Raw genomic sequence first — 13338 nt, forward strand, 5'->3', positions numbered from 1 at the left:
TTATGTTCATAATAAGTTACAAACTATGCAAAAAAACTAACAAAATAGCACAGTTGCTTAGGAGCCCGTAAAATGGCAGCCATCCCGTCCAGCGCCATCACACATTTGCTGAAATTAAATATTAGGCCTATGGGGACACCTACACATTTGGCAGCCAAGCATGAGTGATCAGTATAGCTATTTATTGTCTAGACAAGAGTAAACTCAATCCAATGAAAAACTATTAGACTTACAGGGCAGTTTGGAAAAACTAATCCCGTGCGAATCTTCCTCTGAAATAAGGCACATGCTGGGATAATAATTACATAACCAACGTTTCTAGTAATAGGCTACTTGTCATGGCTGTGATAAGGAGCGGAACAAAACGCAGCGTTTTCGTAGTTTCACATCTTTATTTAATAGTGAAACGTGATGCAATACAGAAATACTTAAACTAACCAGAAAACAACAAACCGTGTCGCAGATAGGGAAAAAACACACTACTCAAAATACAGTGAGGGAAAAAAGTATTTGATCCCCTGCTGATTTTGTACGTTTGCCCACTGACAAAGAAATGATCAGTCTATAATTTTAATGGTAGGTTTATTTGAACAGTGAGAGACAGAATAACAACAAAAATATCCAGAAAAACGCATGTCAAAAATGTTATAAAATGATTTGCATTTTAATGAGGGAAATAAGTATTTGACCCCTCTGCAAAACATGACTTAGTACTTGGTGGCAAAACCCTTGTTGGCAATCACAGAGGTCAGACGTTTCTTGTAGTTGGCCACCAGGTTTGCACACATCTCAGGAGGGATTTTGTCCCACTCCTCTTTGCAGATCTTCTCCAAGTCATTAAGGTTTCGAGGCTGACGTTTGGCAACTCGAACCTTCAGCTCCCTCCACAGATTTTCTATGGGATTAAGGTCTGGAGACTGGCTAGGCCACTCCAGGACCTTAATGTGCTTCTTCTTGAGCCACTCCTTTGTTGCCTTGGCCGTGTGTTTTGGGTCATTGTCATGCTGGAATACCCATCCACGACCCATTTTCAATGTCCTTGCTGAGGGAAGGAGGTTCTCACCCAAGATTTGACGGCACATGGCCCCGTCCATTGTCCCTTTGATGCGGTGAAGTTGTCCTGTCCCCTTAGCAGAAAAACACCCCCAAAGCATAATGTTTCCATCTCCATGTTTGATGGTGGGGATGGTGTTCTTGGGGTCATAGGCAGCATTCCTCCTCCTCCAAACACGGCGAGTTGAGTTGACGCCAAAGAGCTCCATTTTGGTCTCATCTGACCACAACACTTTCACCCAGTTGTCCTCTGAATCATTCAGATGTTCATTGGCAAACTTCAGAAGGGCATGTATATGTGCTTTTTTGAGCAGGGGGACCTTGCGGGTGCTGCAGGATTTCAGTCCTTCCCGGCGTAGTGTGTAACCAATTGTTTTCTTGGTGATTATGGTCCCAGCTGCCTTGAGATCATTGACAAGATCCTCCCGTGTAGTTCTGGGCTGATCCCTCACCGTTCTCATGATCATTGCAAATCCACGAGGTGAGATCTTGCATGGAGCCCCAGGCCGAGGGAGATTGACAGTTCTTTTGTGTATCTTCCATTTGCAAATAATCGCACCAACTGTTGTCACCTTCTCACCAAGCTGCTTGGCGATGGTCTTGTAGCCCATTCCAGCCTTGTGTAGGTCTACAATCTTGTCCCTGACATCCTTGGAGAGCTCTTTGGTCTTGGCCATGGTGGAGAGTTTGGAATCTGATTGATTGATTGATTGCTTCTGTGGACAGGTGTCTTTTATACAGGTAACAAACTGAGATTAGGAGCACTCCCTTTAAGAGTGTGCTCCTAATCTCAGCTCGTTACCTGTATAAAAGACACCCGGGAGCCAGAAATCTTTCTGATTGAGAGGGGGTCAAATACTTATTTCCCTCATTAAAATGCAAATTTTTTAATTTTTACATTTAAGTCATTTAGCAGACGCTCTTATCCAGAGTGACTTACAAATTGGTGCATTCACCTTATGATATCCAGTGGAACAACCACTTTACAATAGTGCATCTAAATCTTTTAGGGGGGGGGGTTAGAAGGATTACTTTATCCTATCCTAGCTATTCCTTAAAGAGGTGGGGTTTCAGGTGTCTCCGGAAGGTGGTGATTGACTCCGCCGTCCTGGCGTCGTGAGGGAGCTTGTTCCACCATAGGGGTGCCAGAGCAGCGAACAGTTTTGACTGGGCTGAGCGGGAACTGTGCTTCCTCAGAGGTAGGGGGGCCAGCAGGCCAGAGGTGGATGAGCGCAGTGCCCTCGTTTGGGTGTAGGGACTGATCAGAGCCTGAAGGTACGGAGGTGCCGTTCCCCTCACGGCTCCGTAGGCAAGCACCATGGTGGTGTTGATTGGTGGGTCCTTTTAGGGGGTGTGTGTTAGCTAAAACGACTGGTACCCAGACTAACGGTGAATACCGCTGATTGTTAAACTGTTAAACTAACAACACCTTCTATCAGATACTGAACAGGACATGAGAGGTTCACCTTGTTAGCAGCTGGGCTTCTCATCTTTGGATGCTGTATTTGTGCTGCTCGGGTATATGAGGTAAATTCAATCCAAACAAATGGGCATTAGATTAAATGTATAATTAAATTGGGAATAGGAGCTACAGAAGAAAATCTCAGAGCGAATCAAAGCGAATTAGCAGCCGGCTTTCAGCCAGACAAATAAAGGGGTGATGAGGCAGACTTCTCAGAGAGGGAGAGTGGGATAGAGGGAAAAGTTTGACGTTTTGTTTACAACACAGGGAAATCGGACTTGTGTGGATATTGTTTATTAGTGTATTCCACGGCTAACACAGTAGAGAATAATTTCTGTGGTAAACCCACACTAATCCAAAACCAATTGTTAACAAACACATGACATTCACTACATGGAGCTAGTTTAAATGGAATGTTGTACGCCACCATAACAGTATTCATTTCACCACCTATGATGACAGGTAAATAAATCTGGAAATAAACATACATCTGTCAATGATTTGGCTCTGCAGCGGTGTATCAGTAATTCCCTCACTACGCTCTAACATGGGATTCTAAAAGAGATGGGAGGCGACAGGACATTTCCTTGATTTAAGAGCCGGGCTTGGCAAAGGTGTCTGTTAGGAGATGGGGTTAACCCCAGGTTGAGGAATAGGAGGGTGAAGGTCAAAGGTTGAGCGTTTCCCGCTCCAATCCAGAGCCGTGATTTAGGATTCCGTCTACGCAGACGCACGGCAATCCATCACCGTGGGGACTAGGAGCCAGAGCGGACACTGCAGCCGGACTAGCAAGAGAGAGAGAGAGACAATGGAAGGCAGGAAATGTAATAACCAACCAAGCGCTGCTTGAGCAACTGGAAGAAATAAATATATAAAATAAATGTATAACAAATACATCCTGGTCGTGCTGTGTGGGAACGACTAAAATTAAACTGAGATTGTTCTCTCCGTGGTGCGTTTCAGTCAGAAACAGAGGTGGGGGAAGTGGGGGATGAGGAAAGATTGGAGAGGCAGATGAACAATACCAGTTTGATTGTGTTCCATCTCACAGGAGATGAGGAGAGGAGAGGCAGAGAGAGTTCTATTTCAGATACGTCTTTCCTTGACAGAGGAACACCACCAATCTTACTTATTCTCAAGTTCTGCAATTCTGAAAGTTTGAGCTTTTTGACTACTGTAATAATCAGAGGCCCTACAATAAGTTCTCAATCGGAGGGGTTAAAGGCCAAATGGACAAAGCTGAGAAACAAGAGGGAAGGGGTGAGTGGGTGGTAGAAGGATTTGTTTCTAAATGTGGACAAAGCCCCACTGTACATTCTTTTTTTAATCTTGCTCTCCATCAGTCATGAGGTGATAAAGGGCCTGAATACAGGGGTATCCCCCAACCCTACAGACAGCCCCCACACATTCTCTCTCAGACTACAGAACAGTGAGAGAGAGTCTGATGGCCCTGCACACCCTCCCTCCCTTAAAAACAGAGACTTCTCACTTTATCTAGAATGTATCAAAGACCTGATAAGTTGTACAACTCTGATATATAATTTTAAATGTCAAAGACTTGATCAAAATAATCAAAAATAAAATTAATTTATCATTTCATAGAAATGTAGTGAATTTAGACCATCACAGGTGTTGGTTAGCCTAGGGTTAGAGAGGTGGAAGGGAAATAGTCCTGTCAGTCTGCCAGGCCTTTCATTGTGTTTCGCTAGGCTCCATTGGTTCTGAGTTTCTTTCTTTACGCCCTGCTAGCCAGATGACATTTACCCTCCTTCCAGACAGCGGTACGGACAGTGGACTGAGCTTTTACTGTGTGGTGCAGCGATTGGAAGACTCATCGTCGTGAAGGCTGCAGGCATTTGGAGCTTTCAGAAGGAAAAGAGTGACCCAACCTGCCATTTTCACTAGCAGGGGTATTGATTACCAGAGGGGTATTGATTACCAGAGCAGATAGAATGCTGACAGAATGCTATGAGGAACGGCCCAGTGTTGTGAATATGCCTGGCTGGAGGATGACACTGTCATTACTGATTCACAACCTTTACCAGTAAAGCAAGGCCAGAGGTGACGCTGTGTGGTGAAGGCAGATTGCTTTGCTTCAATAATATACCAACAATATTCAATCTGATCTAAGGTAATATCACTATACAGTAACAGTGATTGATGTCTGGTGGCAAAACGGACCTTCAAAGTGTGTGCACTCGTTACACACTACACACACACACACACACACACACACACACACACACACACACACACACACACACACACACACACACACACACACACACACACACACACACACACACACACACCTCCGTTGGGTCCAGGGTCAGGGGGCCCCAGACTGATGCCTCCCCAGGAGTTGCCAGTCCACCTTCGCTCCCTCATCTTCCTCCTGCGATCCCATTGGTCAAGCTGCCGCAGAAGCTTCCCCTGCAGTTCCTGTTGCTCCAAGTCCCCACGGCGGGACATGTTCTGTATGGCCCCACTCTTCAGGATGGGCGCGTTCAACCCCGGCCACAGGAACCCCCCGCGCCCTGACAGAGAAAGAGGGTAGGAAGGAGCATTCCTTTGTTCTAAACTCCACTGCAATCCTAACTGAAACAAAGCAGCAACTTTATTTTACCTTACAGACTGTCTAAAGAATAGTCGTTACAGAGAGACACAGACAGACGGGACAGATGGGGCACTGATTAGGAGGGGAGTAGACAGCACATCAACCACTGTGACGAGGTGCAGCCAAAAATCAAAAGAACATAGAAAGAGAAGTCACGCCTATTCTCTTCCAATAGGGCACTGATTACACAATCTTGTCACAGCTGTAGGGTTTGAAGGATTTGAACAAAGCCGGAGAAGAAAGACAGGGAGACCGTCTGGGTAGCAGACAGCTCAGCAATAAAAAGAAACAGAATCATTTCCACTTTTTAAACGACACAGATAGATAAGAGACAGAGAACAGATCTGTTCATTATAAATGAGTGTAATTAATCAAATAATACTGGTAATATATGAATAGTCTACACAGTGCCTGTTAATGCCCATTAGCAGAATGAAATTCAGATCAAACTTTAGCCATCGATATACAAACTCGAATTCAGCTTTGGCATCAAAGATGGAAAGAAACATGATACCAACCAATGGTTGTGTTGGTTCACTCAGGGGTTTGGGTTTACTCTCCTTCTCCAACAGAAAGTAACATTATTGAGTTACAGGAACATATAAATAGCTATGAATTAAATAGATCTATCCAATATATCCATCTTACCCTCTCCGATGTTCTGGCCTCAGTTCAGATCTTTCTTCATCTTCCTCTTGGTCCTCTTCCCTCGACCCTTCCGAGCTCCGGCGCCAGTCTCCGCCAGAACTCCCCTCCAAAGCTCCTCTGCTGTCACTGCAATGATAACACACCAAAATAGGGATTTAATTGGGAAATCTGACTAATCTGGCAACCTCAACGTAGCATGTGTTTTCTCATCCCTCTATGTTTAGAATATCGAAATCAAGCTAAGTATCCAGTGAATAAACTAGACGTCTGGTTGCCTGTAGGATACTGATGACGAGTATCCAATGGCACACAGAACCCAGCTTATAGGCCTATGTAACAGGAATCTGCATGTGTATAGGGCTGTGGCAGTCACAAAATTTCGTCAGCCGGTGATTGTCAAGCAAATAACTGTCGGTCTCACAGTAACTGACCATTAATTAACATGAACACATTTAGCATCTCCTGGCTTCCACACACAGCCTACAAGCCACTGATGCAGACCTTTGGAACATCTACATTTTAAAAAGTCTAATAAATCCATGTAATATAGCCTACACCTTCACAATAAATCAATTACTTATTTTAGACAGGTCTAAAGAAATATGATATGAAGAAGATGTAGTCTATTTCAGAAGAACAGTATAGCATTCTCTGAGTTGTCCTTATGTTAGTGTCATGGACGTCGTAAGGATTGGACCAAGGCGCAGTGGGTAAAGTGCTCATCTTCTTAATTTATTATAAATAACACTTAAAAGAAACAAACGACGAAACAGTCCCATAAGGTACACAGACTATACAGGAAATAACCACCCACAAAACACAAGTGAAACAAACACAACTACTTTTTCCTAGGGAGTTTTTCCTCGCCACCGTGCCTCTTTCACATGCATTGCTTGCTGTTTGGGGTTTTAGGCTGGGTTTCTGTACAGCACTTTGAGATTTCAGCTGATATACGAAGGGCTATATAAATAAATTTGATTTGATTTGATTTGAACTAAATATGGCCTCCAATTAGAGCAAACGACAACCAGCTGCCTCTAATTGGAGGTCATTGCCAAAAACCCAACATAGAAATAGAAAACTAGATATAAACATAGAACCTAAACCAAAAACACCAAAACAAACACCCCCTGCCACGCCCTGACCAAACTACAATGACAAATAACCCCTTTTACTGGTCAGGACGTGACAGTACCCCCCCCCCCTCAAAAACAAACCCCCCACAAAAACAACCCCAAACTTAAAGGGAGGGAAGGGAGTGTGGCCACCGTCAACGATGGTCTCTGTGCTACACCCCCCCTTCCCAATCCTCCCACTACGGAGGTGGCTCTGGCTCTGGGCGTAGCTCCCGTTCAGAAGACTCTGGGCTGCGCGGCATCGCTGGAGGCCCCGGCTGCGCGGCGTCGCTGGAGGCCCCGGGCTGAGAGGCGTCGCTGGAGGCCCCGGGCTGGGGAGCATCGCTGGAGACCCCTGGCTGGGGAGCGTCGCTGGAGGCTCAGGGCTGAGGAGCGTCGCTGGAGGCTCAGGGCTGAGGAGCATTGCTGGAGGCTCAGGGCTGAGGAGCGTCGCTGGAGGCCCCGGGCTGAGGAGCGTCGCTGGAGGCTCAGGGCTGAGGAGCGTCGCTGGAGGCTCCGGCAACCAGCTGCCTCTAATTGGAGGTCATTGCCAAAAACCCAACATAGAAATAGAAAACTAGATTTAAACATAGAATTAGAAAACATAGAACCTAAACCAAAAACACCAAAACACACGAAACAAACACCCCCTGCCACGCCCTGACCAAACTACAATGACAAATAACCCCTTTTACTGGTCAGGACGTGACAGTTAGGTCCTGATCTGGCTATGCCAAATGGCTGTAGGCTACACTAGTTCATTTAGCAGACAAGATTTGCTTATAATTCCATAGCATTATTTTATATTATTTTATAGTATGAAGAATACAATTCAACAAAGCTGAATAAAACAGAAAGGATATTTTCTCCAAACGATTTACTATGTGCTTAATTTATAGTTATGTAACTTTAGTTGTTCTACAAACGTTGGGCTATATGTTTTGATTTTTAATACATTCTAAGGCTGCATGATGAGACTCTAATGATGATTTGAAAAAAGTTGCTTGAAAGGCATGAGTTCGGATTTTTTTTTTGCGCAGGCTGTACACACTCTCATTCACAATTTGATAAGCACTTGATAATGCCTTGAATTTCCCAGCTACATCCCCTTTGTGGCTGTAATGCACCCCCAAAACATCCATGCTTTCTGCGACCAGTGGCCGTTCTGCCCTTGACCTGGAGTGCTGCGTTGTGCCCTTCTCCCTGAGTGCTGCACACTCCATTAGCACCTCTCACTCAGACGGATCCAATTCCAAGGTGCATATTGAAGCTATTGGAAGAACTGTCCACATTTACTTTATCAGCCAACAAGATGAGTAGGCCTAATGAACAGCAAAAGCACTAGGCAATGTCAATCTACTATGTGCTTAACATTAGGAAAGTTAAGTAATAAATATAGTAGGTCTAGCCTATTGAAAGCTGATGGGATCCTCCTCCTTTTATTAGCGGCCATCACTCTGTTTTCTCTCACAATTGCATAGTCTATAGACATGTTGCGCAACATGAGCTCATGGGCTCTCATGAAGTGTTTAATTAGATATCCGATTATATTTGCATTGATTTCAGAGTGATTAGATGGACAATAGAGTGCTGAATACCAAGCAGTTAGCAAGTTTGGTAGGCTACTAATGACCAGCAGCAGCATCAAAGCTTGGAGAAGCCTAATTACCATGACTAAACGGTCACATGGAATTTGACTGCCTTCATGACTTGTGACCGCTGTTGTGGCGATAATACGGCCTCTAGGAATAGAAAATGACAAAGCTAGAGAGTTTGAAATATATTGAATTTCTTCTTTAAAATGTAGCTCCACTTGTCTAGACAAATTTTTTTATAAATTAAATAAAAAATAACTTAAATTCGCTACAGGCCCTTCTTGTCTCCTCAACCACCTGAATGTCTGAACACAGAGAGCATAATATTACTATTTGGAAACACATTTGCAAGTACAAATATGTTTTTCGCAGCATCTGTCGTGCTGCTGGTGTTGCTGCTGTAAACAAATCTCTCTGCAACATGGCTGGGATCGACCAACACAAGAGCCCCGAAAATACAATCTGCAGCTACAGTCATGAACTAATCAAACCTGCTGGAGCGCACTGAATTTCAGCAAACAAACACCCGGTTACTCAGTGAGAGAGAATGCTGGCTTGTTTTTGTAAAAGAAAAGCTAATTTCAGCTAGTTTTCTTGGTTCCTGAGGATTCAGAAGGAGATGCTCGGTGCCGCTCTGAGATTTGATTATGAGTTCATTAAAGCATGAGAAGGGAGATGTAACGAGTGTGCTTGAGCATTTAATGAGGCTTTGTACAATAGCAAAGAAACAAAACACTGTCAATAAGCCAAACATTGCTTGAGGCTAATTCTATTGTCCTTGCTGTGAGGAAACGTCTGAAAAGAGAGTTTGTCTTCATCATTGGGTGATTCAGTGTCACTGGAAAGTACATTTTGTAGCCTACTGTAGTCTATAATATATATCTATATCAGGGTTTCCGTTAGGAGTAGGAAGATAAAAATGTACTGGACATATGAGAAATTTACCAGTACTCTATATGCATTAGGGCATCCACCCACGCAGTCAGCACCATCAATAAACAAGGGATATTAACCAAAGGAACGACATATTCGTCTTTAAAAACAGCCTATAACAAATGACAAAAAAACTATTCCTTGTGCAGCACTTGCAAAACTATAGCCTATTGTTTAATTGGTTTTTACTTTCCTAAAACAATAATTGTCCACCTCACAGTTCAGCTGTCAGAGATTTGTGCACTAAATGCATCAGGACATTGCATGCATAGACTAATAGGCTTAGGTGTCCACCATTGAGAAAAAAAACGATATAAAAAAGGAAGAGAAGCTTAGGCCTAGCCCCAGAGAGAATGATATGCCGGCGACATGCTACAACACTGAAATGCATTTCTTAATCCTTAGACTACTGCGTCTGCTATATCCACTGAACAAAAATATAAAACGCAACATTTCATGAGCTGAAAAATAAATGACCAAAAGTATGTGGACACCTGCTCGTTGAACATTTCATTCCAAAATCATGGTCATTAATATGATGCTATAGCATTCAGCCACAAGAGCATTAGTGAGGTCGGGCATTGATGATGGGCGATTAGGCCTGGCTCGCAGTCAGCTTTCCAATTCACCCCAAAGGTGTTCGATGGAGTTGAGGTAAGGGCTCTGTGCATGCTAGTCAAGTTCTTCCACACTGATTGATCGACAAACCATTTCTGTAAGGACCCCGCTTTGTGCATGGTGGCATTGTCATGCTGAAACAAGAAAGGGCCTTCCCCAAACTGTTGCCACAAAGTTGGAAGTACAGAATCGTCTGGAATGTCATTGTATGCTGTAGCGTTAACATTTCCCTGCAATGGAACTAAGGGGCCTAGCCCGAACCATGAAAAACAGCCCCAGACTTTACAGTTGGCACTATGAATTGTGGTAGATAGCGTCCTCCTGGCAGATAGCGTTCTGTTGGCATCCGCCAAACCCAGATTTGATCGTCGGACTGCCAGATGGTGAAGTGTGATTCATCATTCCAAAGAACAGTTTTCCACTGCTCCTGAGTCCAATGGCGGCGAGCTTTACACCACTACAGCCGATGCTTGGCATTGCGGATGGTGATCTTAGGCTTGTGTCCGGCTGGACACACATTTCATGAAGTTCCAGACAAACAGTTATTGTGCTGATGTTGCTTCCAGAGGCTGTTTGGAACTCAGTAGTGAGTGTTGCAACCGAGGACACACGATTTTTATGCGCTACGCGCTTCAGCACTGGGCGGTCCTGTTCTGTGAGCTTGTGTGGCCTACCACTTTGTGGCTGAGCCATCGCTGCTCCTACACGTTTCCACTTCACAATAACAGCACTTACAGTTGACCGGGGCAGAAATTTAACGAACTGACTTGTTGGAAAGGTGACGGTGCCACGTTGAAAGTCACTGAGCTCTTCAGTAAAGCCATTCTTCTGCCACTGTTTGTCTATGGAGATTACAAGGCGGTGTACTCAATTTTATACACTTGTCAGCAACAGGTGTGGCTGAAATAGTCGAATCCACTAATTTGAAGGGGTGTCCACAAACTTTTGTGTATATATAGTGTATCTCCATGTTTCTGGTTTGTAATGCTTGTTACTTTCAACAAATGTACCATCAGCCATCATTTCATGCTTGCGTCGATTTGAATAATTCATAAAGGTCTACATTTATGAAAATGAACCATGCATCAACATCGCAATGTTGTACAACCACAATATTTTGCCTTACAATATTATAAATCTGACTAAAATAGGTCACATAATAGCTATATTAACCATCATTTTCTCATCTCACTAAAGAGAATGTAGTAGGATATCTTTCTTAGCATTTGCAATGACTATTCATGCTTCGCCCTACCAATCAGGTGTGCTACAGCTGTCCTTGTCATGCACACCTCGTGTCTTGATAGAATAAAAAAAGAAATATCTTAAGTCAAACTCATCAGGTTTATCACATTTTCAAGGCTTGACAGAAGGCTAATAACCCCCAGATATAGTACCAGACAAAAGTTTTAGAACACCTACTCATTCAAGGGTTTTTATTTTAACTATTTTCTACATTGTAGAATAATAGTGAAGACATCACAACTATGAAATAACACATATGGAATCATGTATTTACCAAAAATGGCTAAATCAAAATATATTTTATATTTGAGATTTTTCAAATAGTCACCCTTTGCCTTGATTACAGCTTTGCACATTATTGGCATTCTCTCAACCAGCTTCACCTGGAATGCTTTTCCAACAGTCTTGAAGGAGTTCCCACATATGCTGAGCACTTGTTTGCTGCTTTTCCTTCACTCTGCGGTCCGACTCATCCCAAACCATCTCAATTTGGTTGAGGTCGGGGGATTGTGGAGGCCAGGTCATATGATGCAGCACTCAATCACTTTAATTATTGGTAAAAATAGCCCTTACACAGCCTGGAGGTGTGTTAGGTCATTGTCCTGTTGAAAAACAAATGATAGTCTCACTAAGCCCAAACCAGATGTGATGGCGTGTCGCTGCAGATTGCTGTGGAAGCCATGCTGGTTAAGTGTGCCTTGAATTCTAGATAAATCACAGACAGTGTCACCAGCAAAGCACCCCCACACCATAACACCTCCTCCTCCATGCTTTACAGTGGGAAATACACATGCAGAGATCATCCGTTCACCGACACTGCGTCTCACAAAGACACGTCGGTTGGAACCAAAATTCTCAAATTTGGACTCCAGACCAAAGGACAAATTTCCACCGGTCTAATGTCCATTGCTCGTGTTTCTTGGCCCAAACAAGTCTCGTCTTCTTATTGGTGTCATTTACTAGTGGTTTCTTTGCAGCAATTCAACCATGAAGGCCTGATTCACATAGTCTCCTCTGAACAGATGTTGAGATGTGTCTGTTACTGGATCTCTGTGATGCATTTATTTGGGCTGCAATTTCTGAGGCTGGTGTTGGGTTCAGAGAATATGAAATATACTTATGTCACTGAGGGAGATAATGTAAATGTTATACATTACCTTATATCAAGATATGTTATTGTTAGCCATCAGGGATCCTCTGGGAGGGATCCTCTGGGAGGAGAACAGTCTGGTACTAGCCACCATGATAGCCTTGATTTGGGGAGTAGTGACCACTTTGGGGCAGAGGTCAGGTCAGATGAAGTGAGGAAGAACAGAAAGGAAGAACTCTGTCTAGCAACAGAGATGCATTGGCTGTTCAGATGTGTATCAGGAGACTCGGCCTAGGAGGAAGGGTTAAATATCAGTGCTTGTGTGAAATGTCGTTGTCTAATGCAGCTGTATTGATCCTCTGGGAAGAATAAACTTGGTTCAGCTTTCATAGTGTCCGTTGACTTTTTGACTCTGAGAATTAGAACCTAACACTGGTAACTCTAATGAACTTATCCTCTGCAGCAGAGGTAACTCTGGGTCTTCCATTCCTGTGACAGTCCTCATGTGAGCCAGTTTCATCATAGTGCTTGATGGTTTTCGCGACTGCACAAATGTTCCGGATTGACTGACCTTTATGTCTTAAAGTAATGATGGACTGTCGTTTCTCTTTGCTTATTTGAGCTGTTCTTGCCATAATAAGGACTTGGTCTGTTACCAAATAGTGCTATCTTTTGTATACCACCCCTACCCTGTCACAACACAACTGATTGGCTCAAACACATTAAGAAGGAAAGAAATTCCACAAATTAACTTTTAACTTTAGGGGGCAGTATTTTCACGGCCGGATAAAAAATGTACCCATTTTAATCTGGTTATTACTCCTGCCCAGAAACGAGAATATGCATATAATTAGTAGCTTTGGATAGAAAACACTCCAAAGTTTCTAAAACTGTTTGAATGGTGTCTGTGAGTATAACAGAACTCAAATGGCAGGCCAAAACCTGAGAAGATTCTGTACAGG

At 43.5% G+C, this 13338-nt stretch overlaps 1 pseudogene; it reads right to left on the minus strand.

The window, feature by feature from the left end:
- LOC115193455 (28S ribosomal protein S5, mitochondrial-like) overlaps window positions 1–13338 on the minus strand; it is a 66339-nt pseudogene that overhangs the window by 35743 nt on the left and 17258 nt on the right.

The sequence above is a fragment of the Salmo trutta genome, chromosome 5, assembly GCF_901001165.1.
Source record: "Salmo trutta chromosome 5, fSalTru1.1, whole genome shotgun sequence".
NCBI lineage: Eukaryota > Metazoa > Chordata > Actinopteri > Salmoniformes > Salmonidae > Salmo > Salmo trutta.